The 13,397-nt window shown below is 28.9% G+C and overlaps 2 long non-coding RNA genes across 2 annotated transcripts; one reads left to right on the forward strand and one right to left on the reverse strand.

Annotated features, from left to right (window-relative positions):
- Positions 1-2,620: 2,620 nt before the first annotated feature.
- Positions 2,621-5,034, reverse strand: LOC136088578 (uncharacterized). The gene is made up of 2 exons (XR_010642277.1): positions 4,690-5,034; positions 2,621-2,806 (listed from the first exon to the last, which is right to left on the reverse strand). It is a non-coding gene; the product is annotated as an uncharacterized LOC136088578 (long non-coding RNA).
- A 1,123-nt stretch (positions 5,035-6,157) lies between these two features.
- Positions 6,158-6,799, forward strand: LOC136088579 (uncharacterized). Its single transcript, XR_010642278.1, has 3 exons — positions 6,158-6,290; positions 6,460-6,540; positions 6,657-6,799. It is a non-coding gene; the product is annotated as an uncharacterized LOC136088579 (long non-coding RNA).
- The last annotated feature ends 6,598 nt before the right edge of the window (positions 6,800-13,397 follow it).

Genomic DNA, 13,397 nt, shown 5'->3' on the forward strand with positions numbered 1-13,397 from the left:
TTTGGTAAACAAAGCAAGTTAATTGCTATTCACATCACCAAGTAAATTTATTTTTTACCTCATCAATAAAAACAATTTTTTAACTTTTTGGTAATTAAAATCTCATTATAATTGTTTTTTGTCTGTCTTTCGTCTGCTGGCGCCCCTAATCTTGTTGCAAGGAGCATGTGTGCTCCCTCTCGGCGGCCATGTGCGTGCGTACGCATTATTTATTACAAAACCAACCTCCTCCCCAACAGAATTTAAAAAACGAAAAAAACTTTCAGTTAATTCGAAATTTCTCTGTTACATAACATGTTCATTTTTTAAGCTTGTGAAATTGAACCTGTCACTTCGAAAAGGACACAAGTCCAAAACTTTTACCAGTTAGTTTATAAATTTAAATTAAAAATTCCTGTATGATTCAAGTTTTTTTTTATAAAAGATAAAACGTAAGTTATATACGTTCTTTATTTATTTACTCCTATGTTTAGTTTCTTTATCAGCGTAGACATTATTTTAATAAAAATCATGTTTTTGTTGATCTTGAAAAATTTTAATAAATGGACTTGTGTCCTTTTTGAAATGACAAGTTCAATTCAATGCTTTTGTAAAAAAAAAATTAAAAAATCAAGTGTTAAGAGAGATAGAGATCAAGAGACGCCAAACCGCGTACGTACTCGCTGTCTTTAAACACCGCCTCATCCCTCTCCCCTTTATTTTTACATTCGTAAGTTTTTAAGCAACTCTTCCTCCCCCCTTATCAGTGTATGTACTTTATGGAAGACTTCAAATGTAATACTTTGTTACAAATGTAATTACTTGTTTGATGAAATAAACTTTAAATTGATTTATTCAGCATTATTACACTTAAATTCTTTGATGATTTCAATTGTTAGACGCAAATATTACTTATCAACGATATTTAGTCGATTATAACGATTATAGGTCATGCCGACTTGCTTGATTTTGAATAATCGCTTTGAAACGTTTTTTCATAATTAACTTTTATTTAAAACCCGTTTAATACATGTTTGTTTTTTTTAAATATTTTCTTGACTTTTATTAGCGTCCAACATTATTATAGTTTTTATATAAAAAATCATAATACTTGACTTACATTAACAGTTTATCGCGAAATAAAGTTTAACTAGCGCATTTTAATAAAGTAATTCAAAAATCAAAAGGTATCGACAACAACCCTAACATTAAAAAAAAAACTAAAAAAGATATCAACATTTGGTAAATTTGTCAAACAGAACTGTTAAATCTATTTTTTTGATCAAGTATTTATATTTTTACCTTGTAAACAGGTGAGTAATAACAATAACAAATAAGCTCAGACATGACAGACAATTAATATTTTATTATGAAATGAATATAACTAAAGCACTTAAAGAATTTGTAATAATTTTAATTCTCAGTGAAATAGTCTTTTACTTTCAATGGTTTTAAATCGCTCTCCATCTGTAAGATAGAAATAAAATACACTCACATATATTTTTTTAATCAACTCTGAGTTCAACTCAAGTTTTAAAAGAGTAGATCAAGTGTTATAACAACATTCTAAAAAGTTTCCGGTAATGAATTGTTTCCGTTGAAACAAAACTGCAATTGATTTTGATATTGCAATTGCAATTGATAACGCTTTGAAACAAAAACTCAAATGCTTTTTTATAATTATCAATCAGTTAGAATTCTTCCATTAACGCACCATTAAATTTATATGAGATCATTTGCTCTTTCGCGCGGCGATTTTATTGTTAAAGAGCTATTTTACTCAGCGAAGAAAAATAGTGATTTCTGTATAGCTAATAAATTAAATTTAGTGATGCGCAATTTATGGACGATTTTGGTAATTATTATGAATTCGTCTAGATACAAAGTCAAAATAATTATTTGTTATAACGACTCTAAAAACGTTTTTAGCCGTTTCGTTTCCTTAGACTTTCTGGAATGTTCTAGCGAGTGTTCAAATGACGCATCACTGCTAATTGGACTCATCTAACTTTACTAAGAATCGTGTACTTACCTAATAACCATGACAAAAAAGAGCCAATGTATATTTTTAAGGATAGATTTAACATGAAAACGAAAAGTATATACTAATCATGTATTTAATAATCGATATCAAGTATATATTTAAATTTTTTTATAATGAATTTTTAAAAGAAAAAAGTTTTAGTATTTCGTCTGAAAAGTGCATGTTAGCAATATGAAAATATCAATTCTAACTTGAAAAGATTTAATACAACTTTATATTCATAAATTCCTTAGTTAGCTACTTTGAAGCAAACGATTTAGTAGTTGTAGTTGCTAAGACCAAATATCTTTTCAAGTCGATTATTTTCATTTTTTTATAATTTGAATTTTTACAAAATAGATTTTCTAATTCTTTGCTTCGACCTCTACCAAAAAAATAGTTTTCCTAACTTTCTAGAACTGTAAATGTCTTTTTGAAAAAAAAAAAAAAAAATCACTTTACTATATTCTTATAAAGTATTTTTGTTATGATGTGTGTTGAGAGATTTTTATAAGAATATCATTTAAAATAAAAATGCACAGACTAAAAGACATTCTTTCCAATAATAAATTTTTCAGAACTTCGTTAATATCAAATGCTTAGAAAATATCACATCTATTTATCTAACGACTGCTTTATTGATTCTCCAACAAAATGCTTTAAAATGCATTTATATAACAACTAAGGACTATGAAAAATTTAAAAAATCAACATATTGTATTTGTACTGAAAAATGCTGCAGATTAGAACCTAGTCCGCTACTTCATCTATTCAATATCTTCAACGATACTTTGTTACAAGTTTCTGGAAGAAAAAAAACAGCATTATTTTAATCTGGGATATGTTTAAATATATCCCAGAACAAAATATATAAAAATTTTAAAATATACTCATATTTAAAGAGAAAGAAATGTGATATATACATACATACATATCAGCGATGGATCCAAAAAATTATTATAATTATTTTTTGATTTTTTGGGGGAAGGGGGGGGGGGGGTTGTTGATACCAAAGCTTGAATAAAAAAAGCTCATTAAATTGACAAAAGGGTCAATAAAATAAAAAAAGGGTTTTTTTTAATTTTGGTGTGTGGGTATGAAGTGTGGGTGGTTACTGATACATATACATACGTATATAGAAAATCTCAACTTGTTTCTCCATCAGTAGATTCATCATATCGTCATATATACATATATATATGTGTGTGTGTGTGTGTGTGTGTGTGTGTGTGTGTGTGTGTGTGTGTGTGTGTGTGGCCATTTTTCCCTATCATCAAAAAAATTGATGATAGGGAAAAATGGCCAGATATTGGCATTTACTAACTTAATTGACAAATGCGATCACCTAAAAAGGGCAGTTGTTAGTCTTAAACTATGCTTCATTCAGAGAAAAACTTATTTTAACAGAAATTTTTTTTTTTTTTAATTTTTGGTACCAATTAATGGGTGGGTAGAAGAAATAGTAGCCAGTAAATAAGGAAACAATATCTTTAAGAGTCACTTATATTACCTAAAATGGATACTAAATAGGTAATTCAAAAATAAAAATATTATTTAAGATATTTTTTTATCACTTTAAGTCAAAAACAAGTTTTAACTTGTTAAAACTTGTAACTTGCAAATAATAATATATTTGTCAATATATGGGTAATAAAAACTGCTATATTATAGCTGATTTTGTCAATGTATTGATAATAAATATTTATCTATAAAATTACTAGTAATATTATGAAATGAAAGAAAGATTTTCTGATACTATAATCCAGGTTCTTTGATTAATTGAGATTATAATTTTTAATAACTTTGAAATTGAATTGAACTAAATTTTTTAGTTAACTTGTGTATCTCTCAAAACTAAGTTTTGTTTCTCTATTTTTTTTAGATAAAATTTGTATCTTTTTTGCTTTTGTTAATGTGCTTTTTCTTCTTTAGCTTCTCTTTTTTTCTCTTCAGTTATTTTATCTTTTTTCCTTTTCCATTTAATTTAGATTGCATTACTTTTTTTGAAGTTAATAAAAAACAACATACCACTATCATACTACATATGACAATACCAATTGTGTGTATTATGCATCATATGTATAATATCAACTTATATCATTAATAACATACCATTCCAAGAAACTATACGTACACACACACACACACACACACATATATTATCTTATATCGTTAATAACATGCCATTCCAAGAAATTATACACATATACACACACACATATATATGAACATTATACTAATATTATATATATATATTATATGTTACACAAACATTATACAAACATTGTTAAACACATATTTTCATATTATGCAATACACCTATTTTCTAAATAAATTATTATTTTATTAACATAATAGTTTAGCTAATAAATATTAAAATCGTTTAAATATTTACTAGCTATATACAAAATTAATGTTACATTAATATTATAAGTTATGTATATACAAATAGTTATGTATATAAATTTGAAATAAAACAGAAATCAATTATACAGTATAAAATACACTATTTTCTAATAACAGTCACATTGATGCCAAATAAAACCCACACCTCATTTGGTTAAATGTCTGGGTCTTGCAATGATTATTTGACTACATTAATGCCTCCATCTATCACTATTAATACCAGCAGTTTAAATAATCATATTATAGTCTTATACAGATCAAAATATATCGCAAACCCATACCTGAAAGAATATTGCACTAAATGTATCTCAAAGTTGCTTGAAAGAAACATGACTACTTTCGGTATAAATATTTCCTTATACTAACCTTTAAAAAAATAAGATTTTAAAAAAATTAAGACTGTCAGAAACATTTATAAAAGATAAAATAAACTGTTGATATATTAAAAGAACATAAAAATAAATAAATAATTAATTAGATGTCTCCCCAAATAGATAAATGCAACAAAAATGGACTTAAACTCGGATCTAATAAGACCTGGCTATTAGTAGAGCACTTTGCCCTAAAAATGATAATTTTTTTGCTGAATTATCACTCCTTCATATTTAGATACAACCTGCAACAACTTAAACTTACTCTAATGCCAAATGATTTTTACATTTTTTAAATTCAAGATAAAAAGAGAGATTTAAATGATTGTGAACATCAAAAATTACAATTTACAGAATTTATAGTTCTATATTGAGTTAAATACACAGGTATATATCAAAAGTATACACAATATATATATATATATATATATATATATATATATATATATATATATATATATATATATATATATATATATATTTGTTAGAGATGATTTCAAAAATCCCTTTTAAAATCTATTTTTAGTTGTAGCCTAATTTTCTTAAACAGGTCTGATTTTAAAAGACCGTTTAAAAAACAAATTAAAAAAAAAAACTGAAAAAAAAAACACAATTATTGCTTTGTTTCAAAATCATCAAAAGTTGAAGACATCGTGTTCAAAAATTTAATTATCACATTATCAATGTCTTAGTTACATTTTGTCAAGAATACATAGATCTCATGAAATTATAGATGAATTAGATGAATAAAATAGCTTGTGAATTTGCTCTGCTGGACTATAAAAAATTAAAAAAAAAACTGCTTCAAACACTAAAGAATAATGAACTTATATAGTGAACATTTATTTTGTAATAGCGAACATTTAATTTGTAAAAGTTACTTAACTAGCATTAAGTTGCTAAATAAATAAATAAAAAATTGATTGTTATATAAAAGAAAGTTAAAAATAAACCAAAAATTTAAAAAACAAATTAAATTTTATGAAAAAATGAAAAATTAATAAAAATAAATTTTAAATACTTTGAGCGATTCAGGAAATGTACTCTCGCTTAGTTTAGAGGTGAATTATGGCGAAATACTGGTAACAACAAGGCCTTACTTAAATTATAAAATAGTTTTCACTTAATAGCAATTTATGATAACATTATAAAAGTTTTAGAATTTTAGTTCAAATAAAATATTGATTCTTTAATTCAATTAATAGGGTATGAGGTAGATTCCAACATTTAAAATTTCTTTATCTACTGTTAATTTATTAAGACCAATTTAATCGCTGAAATACGTACATTGTTTAATAATAGATAACTTTTTGAAATTTCCAGAATTATTTATCTCCAGGGAAAACCTGTTTTAAACTAGTTTTTATTCGGACTGTGGTGTGACTATATTTGAATGCTATAAACTTTGAATTTTTATCCGTTAACGCACAATAATCAAGTCTTCTTCTTCGACGCTTGCAATTCTTATATTCTATCTAGTTTTCACAAATAATACAAAATGAGTGGCAAAGGTAATATTTGATAGTTTTTATTACTTACATTACTATTCTTAGTGCTTTTTGTTTTAAATTAAGTGCAACTTTATATTGTTCAACTTAGCTATATATCGCTCTATAAATTTCTTTGTTGCGACGTTTTAATTTTTTGTTAACGACGCTTTAATTTTTTTTTTTATCTTAGGTAAAGGTGACGCCAAAAAAGGTGATGCCAAAAAACCTGAAGCAAAAGGTGATGCTAAAAAAACGGAAGAACCTAAAAAAGGTAAATCACTCTTTGTTTGGTTTTGTTTTTGAAGCTAGGCATTGTAGTTTTTAACCTCTCAAGTTATATTTAAGTAAATGATCATAAGTTATAACGGCTTTATTTTTCTCTTTTAGATGCTAAAAAAGGTGGAAAAAAATAGAATGTACATCTCTCCAATATTAGTCTTTAGGGACGTTTCTACTACGATATTTTATGAAAAATCTATGTAAATTAGTCTGCTTTGTAATAATTTTATTTGACAATACACTATTGGAAATATGATTGTTATTAATTGTTTTTGCCCTTTTTTATTTCTGAAAGCTTTAATTTAGCTTCATTTTTCTTATCTTGCAACAGCGCTTAGGCTCTAAAAGTATCATTTTTCGTTTAAGTTCGTAATATAATGCTAATTCATAAAGTGTAAATTCATAGGGCTAAAACAACCACATCTTATATCTGACATTGTTAGGTATTTAATAACTGCACCAATGTTTACGCGAAACAAAAAATATTTAGTAATTTTGTGTGTAAAGTAAGCATAAGTAACTAGCAAAAAGCGATTCGAAATAAAACTCGTTAAACTTTTAGTCGGTTTTTCAGCAAAAAAAATTGCAACAACTTTTGCCAGACGACTCAGCAATGTATTGCGATTTAAAAAATGCATGCACGAACTTTGAAAAAAAATTTAAATCAATATATATAAAATTATATGAATGCAATCGTAAAATACCGCTCATGTACAGTTTGTAGCATTTAGCATCATAGTGACGTAATATATCGTACAAACGCGTAACTATCAACAATAATAAAAAATTTAATTAAAAATAAAAACATTAAATAATTTTAAACAAAAAATACGAAGATAATAAAATGAAGTATGTTAAGTTGGAAGTTTTAAAATGGCGCATTTGTTCACATCTAACCTTTTCCATTCAATTAAACATTTTTTCTTATTTTAAGACTCAAATTTAGATTAAAAAAACCGATATAAAATTATCGATGGCACATAAATGTTTAAGACGTAACAGTTAACTATATTTTTTATAACTTAACAAAAATCAACAGGAAGCATTTAATTAAAGATTATGAAATGAAAAATGTATTATGGCTACCAAAGCCTGATTTTCCATAAGGCCCGGGCCTAGGGCCCCCTAAATTTTGGGGGCCCCCTAAATTTCAGCTTTTATTATTATTTTAACCCATCAGAACTATTCTGAGGTAACAGTAGAATTTAAAAATGCTTATTTTATTTAAAAAATTTTTAGGTAAAAAAGAACTAAAATGTTTTTAAATGTAACCTCTATGTTTTACTCAAAATCTCAATAACCTTACGTTCTGTCGCATTTCGGAATTAAAATTATGAACATATAGTCCACAACAGTCCGAAAAAACATTAAAGTTATTTTATCAAGAGCTTTTGGCCTAATGTTTACTTAAAAAAGTATAACAGTTATGACTTATAAAGGTCGCCATTTAGCTGAATCAGAAATTCAGAACTTCATAGATGAGCTAGAAAACAGTAAAAATGAAGATTATGAAGATGATTTGTAGATTTACACTGATGGTATATGCATTTCGTTTATTTTTCTTGCCATAGGATATTTAAAATATGAATTTTTATGATATTTTAAGTTTAAGATTTAAATTTTAAGTTGTGATTTAATTTTTTTCTTTAACCTTTTTCTAAAAATAATTTTTTATGTGTAAAAAAGAACTGAAACGATTTCAAGATGATTTTTTTTTCGATATAAACGGTAAAATCTGTACATTCAGTAAACATATCATAATTTCTCTTCCGACGCTTATTGGCTTTTAGGATTACGGTTATCCTAAAAGCCAATAGGCGTAAGCTGTATTTCCGGCAACCCGATAACTTCTCTAGCCTTATGCTTTTTTCGTTCAACCAGAGAGCGAATATAAATTTTACTATTTTAATCCCTATTTTAATCCCTATAGATTCTATATTGAGCTATTGGAAATGTTTCCGAGAAAATATCCGTCTGGACCTTCTAAACGTAAAAGAAAAGAAGAAAAACTTGTCCAAGAAAAACCAAAATGCATGTCATTGGATAAATTTGTTGTTCGTAGTGCTCCTGATGAAGAAATTGCTCCTCATGAAGAAATTGCTTTTCATGAAGAAATTGCTCTTCATGAAGAAAATGCTCATCATGAAGAAAATCCTTCGGTTGAAAAAATTACAGATGAAAAAGATATTGCTTTAGAAGAAGTAATTGCGTTTGGAGATCCCTGTTCAATGAAAATTGAATATTCACCTGTAGCATTGCAAGATAAGCCTGATAACCTGGATGATCCTGCTCTCTGGCCTCCTATAAATTCAACAATTCGAAAATATTTTGGTCTTTATCCACCAAAGCAAAATGTAGAATTTATATCTGATTCGGGACGAAAAATCGGAGAAAAAGTTAGAATGTGTTCAAAGAACAATTTTTCCGCCTAAAAAAAAATGGTGAAAAGATTCAACGGAAATAGCTCATATATTCTCCAAGTTTAAAATCAGTATTTTGCTATGTCTGCAAGCTTTTTGTAAACAGCGATCAAGGTCTTTGTACCACTGGATTCAGGGACTGGAAGAATGTCACATCAAAACTAGTAAGTCATGAAACGTCACTTTTGCATCGTACTAGTGAGTGCCAACTGTCTCAACTTTCCTAAACCGCTGGGCGTATTGACACCCAAATGGCACAACAAAATCAAAATGAGCGTGCATACTTAATAGATGTTATAGTGCGTGTTGTTGAAGTATTAAAGTTTATTGCACAGCGAGGTTCGGGTATTTTTGGCGATAATGAAACCTTTGTTTGGGTATTTTTGGCAATAATGAAACGTTTGAACAAAATGGAAATTTTTTAGGTTTATTAGAGTTAATCAGCAATTTTGATCTTTTTTAAGAAGGCTTCATCGGTGAACACGGTAATAAGGGAAAAGGCCATGTCAACTATCTGTCCTCTCAGACTGCGCAAGGAATTTTAAAAGTAATGTCTTCTAAAGTCCAACAACATACTGTTAAATAAATTCAGGAGGCAAAGTACTTCGGAATCACCATAGATTCTACATCAGACATAACACACATTGACCAGCTGTGTTTGGTGGTGAGATATGTGAATTTGCAGACTGTTCCAGTAGAACAATTTCTGACTTTTGTTCCTATCCACAATCACGGTGCAGAACGTTTATATGAAGTAGTAATCAAAATATTTCAAGATTTTGGAATAGATCTCCAATATTGTCGTGGACAGTCCTATGACAATGCAAGTGGCATGACTGGAAGATACTCTGGATTGCAAGCAAGATTAAAAGCTGCATATCCTCTAGCAGGATTTGTTCCCTGCTCTGCTCACTCTCTTATTTTGGTGGGAGTGAATGCAGAGGAGCCGTGTAGAGCTGCAACTGCTTATTTTGGATTTGTGCAAGCATTGTACACATTCTTTTCAGTTTCTCCACGTACGTGGGAATTATTCACTTCCAACATAAAAAATGTAAACGGAGGACTATCTTTAAAATCGCAAACGGAAAAAGACAATACAAAATTTGAAGCAAATTGAGAAGTTTGAAATAGAGCCGTAATAAGTGTATAAAGTAGAAATATCATACACTGCATCTCGCACGAGGCGGATGCCTAAGTACAAAACTTTAGATGAAAGTCAATCTGAAGATGCTGCTGTGGCAAGAAATGGGAGGCAATCATTTGTATGTGACACTTTTAATGTTATATGTGATTTAAAAAGTCATTTGTGTAGAAGGAAAGAAGCCTATTCTGGTTTGGAGACAAGGTTTGGATTTTTGTCTGGCGCAAAAGCTTAACTTCAAACACCAGTGGTTGAAGCTTCATAAAAGTTTCGGAAGTTGTATGAAAAAGATGTAGATTACGACTTCAATGACGAGTTCTTGCACTTTACAAATTGTGTACCCAACATCAAAAACCCTAATGAAGTGCTGCAATTAATGAAAGAACAGTGGCATTTCGCATACACTTTCAAACGTGGAAATTGCTCTAAGGATTTTTTATCCATTCCCATGTCAAATTGTTCTGGCGAAAGATCATTTTCAACTCTAAAAAGGATTAAGAATAGGTTACGATCTTCAATGTCTAGTGAAAGACTATCTGGATTAGCATTAATGTCTATCGAAAGCGAAGTGACAAAAAGTCTAGATTTTGAAGAGATTTTGAATAAATTTATGTATGAAAAATCAAGGAAAAAGATATACTAATTTAGATACATGTAAGTTTTAACTGTCTAAATTCTAAATCCCTCAGGGTTCAATAAATGAGGTCACATTTATTCGTTCACACAATTTTTCGACACGGAGGCCCTCAAATTTTGTTGTGCCTATAGTCCGTGTTGTTCTAGATCGGGCCCTGATGGCTACATTTAATTTATCTAATAAAAAAACACTTAAAATCTGATGTTAAAATAAGCATAAAAAATCATTAGGCTGCTCAAACGTTTTTTGTTTTTTTTATAAACGCAATAAGGAATTTTTTTTAACGCGATAATCGAACGTAATTTTAAATTATCTGGCGGACAAAAATATTATTATCTGAAAATCAATTAATAACTATGTATGTTAATAATGCACTAAAAAAAAAACCAAAATACTTTTGGCTGCATAGCAAAGTACTTTCGGCAGCATTTGATTTAAAAACCTTTTTTTCAAATTTTAAAGAATAATACAAAAAAATGTTTTAAAAACGTAAGTTGATAAACATTTAAAAAATCGTGAATTTAGTCAACTTACGTTTTTAAAACAATTTTTTGTTTGTATTGTTTTTTAAAGTTTGTAACAATATTTGTGTACAAAATCAAACTACTTCAGAAAAGTTAAAAATGTTCCATAAGAAATTTAACAAAAATTCGGTCTATTTGTCAATAGATCCTAATTTTTTTTATTCTGATTAACTCCTAACAAGGCTGCAAACAACCACTTTTAAGTTGGGAGTTACTAGAAAGAAAAAAAAGATTTATAGAGCAAGGATACGGTTGACAGGAGACTTGAAAAGTTTTAGGCTGTATGAGAGGCTTAAAGAGTTGAAGTGCGGGGGAAAAAACGAGACGAATAACTGTTTTTAGAGCAAGCAGGGACAGATACAGTAAACGAATGAAACTTTGCTTAATGAGGAGTCAAGCAAGAATGAGTTTTAGTTGATGGAACTATAGATGATAGCTTTGAGCAGTGATTATGATGTATATGTAGAAAAGAGAAAGAGATACAACTTTACGACGATGGGAAAGAGGCTCAAGCTTAGCAGATAGAGTTGGTCCAACTACATTTAAAATGCGTTTTTGGACCTTGTCTAGAAGAGAAAAATCATCATTAGAAGAAACAGTTCAAACATTACAACAGTATTCCATTCAGAGACGAATAAGAGATTTGAGAATGGAATCAGAAGTAAAAAATGACGAGATAAGAAGTAATATAATGACGAGAACGATAATCCAAGAAGAGGTAAAGAAGAGGACTCAGTTAGAGGGTTGCTATTTATTAGTATAGGAATGTCGACAGTATTGCCATAGTTGTTTGCAGTAAATAACTAAGTTCTGTTTGAGTTAAAACTTATAAGCCACTGCAAGCACCAATCTGTTACAGAAGTGAAATCAGATTTAAGATCGGCTGCGTATACAGTTAAGTCATCAGCAAAAAGAGCTACTTTAGATGTAAGATTGTCAGGAAGATTATAATTTAGATGTCAGTAATGTAAATAACATAATGTAGATCACTTATGAAGATAACAAAACAGGAATAAAGATAGAACCTTGAGATACCCTAGAAGTTATTTGAAATAAAAAAGGTGTTGGCCTTTGAGGATAACTTTTATAAAGCGGTTAGAAAGAAACGGTTCGATAATTTTAAAAACTTTCCCAAATACACTATACTATATGAAGCAAGCTTATGGAGAAGACCAGCATGCCAAATCTTCTCGAAAGCTTTAGATATGCCAAGAGCAATAACCCTAGCCTCTCCGCCTCCATCTAACGCGCAATAAAGTTTTTCAATCACAAGACACATAAATCATGTAGTAAACCACACTAATTTACGAACTGGACCTGTATGTTTTTCTTTATAAGTATGTATATATATGTATGCATGTATATATGTATGTATGTATGTATGTATGTATGTATGTATGTATGTATGTATGTATGTATGTATGTATGTATGTATGTATGTATGTATGTATGTATGTATGTATGTATGTATGTATGTATGTATGTATGTATGTATGTATGTATGTATGTATGTATGTATGTATGTATGTATGTATGTATGTACCTTGAAAAGATGATTGACAACTCCTATAAAAAGATATAATTCCATCGGCGGGATTATTTTCAAAATCAGAACATTGTCAGGCCCACTGATGATTGGGTTTCAATGATTTATTCAATTTGTTTCTTAACTTTAGTGTCTTGCCAGTTCATTGAGTGAGAGGTTACTTTTGAGGCGGTGAGTTGGTATAATCCCTTAACGGAGTATCAACAATCCTAAGAAAAAAATTGAAAAAATCTTTACCATCATCATTTCTGAGCTTAACATAATATCTGCCAGAAATTTTGCGAGATTAAATAACATGATTCACAAGACTTGATAAATCATTACAGTGAGCAACAACCCGAACTGTACCAGAATCTCAGGTAATTTTTAAGTCTCTGCAGGTGAAGAAACTACTTAAATGTTGACCTGCCCTTAAGAAATTCTTTTGAAAATTTGGCTCTTCCATCTTGTTGCTTGATGTTTGATTAACAGTTCTAACCAGTTTCTTTAATCCGTTGCTTGATAGTCCCGTGTTTAGTTGTACATTAAAAGCTAGAGTGGTTAATTTTGAAGCGCTTGATAGTGACTGGGCACTACTTTAA

The sequence above is a fragment of the Hydra vulgaris genome, chromosome 12 (assembly GCF_038396675.1).
Source record: "Hydra vulgaris chromosome 12, alternate assembly HydraT2T_AEP".
NCBI classification, from domain to species: Eukaryota; Metazoa; Cnidaria; class Hydrozoa; order Anthoathecata; family Hydridae; genus Hydra; species Hydra vulgaris.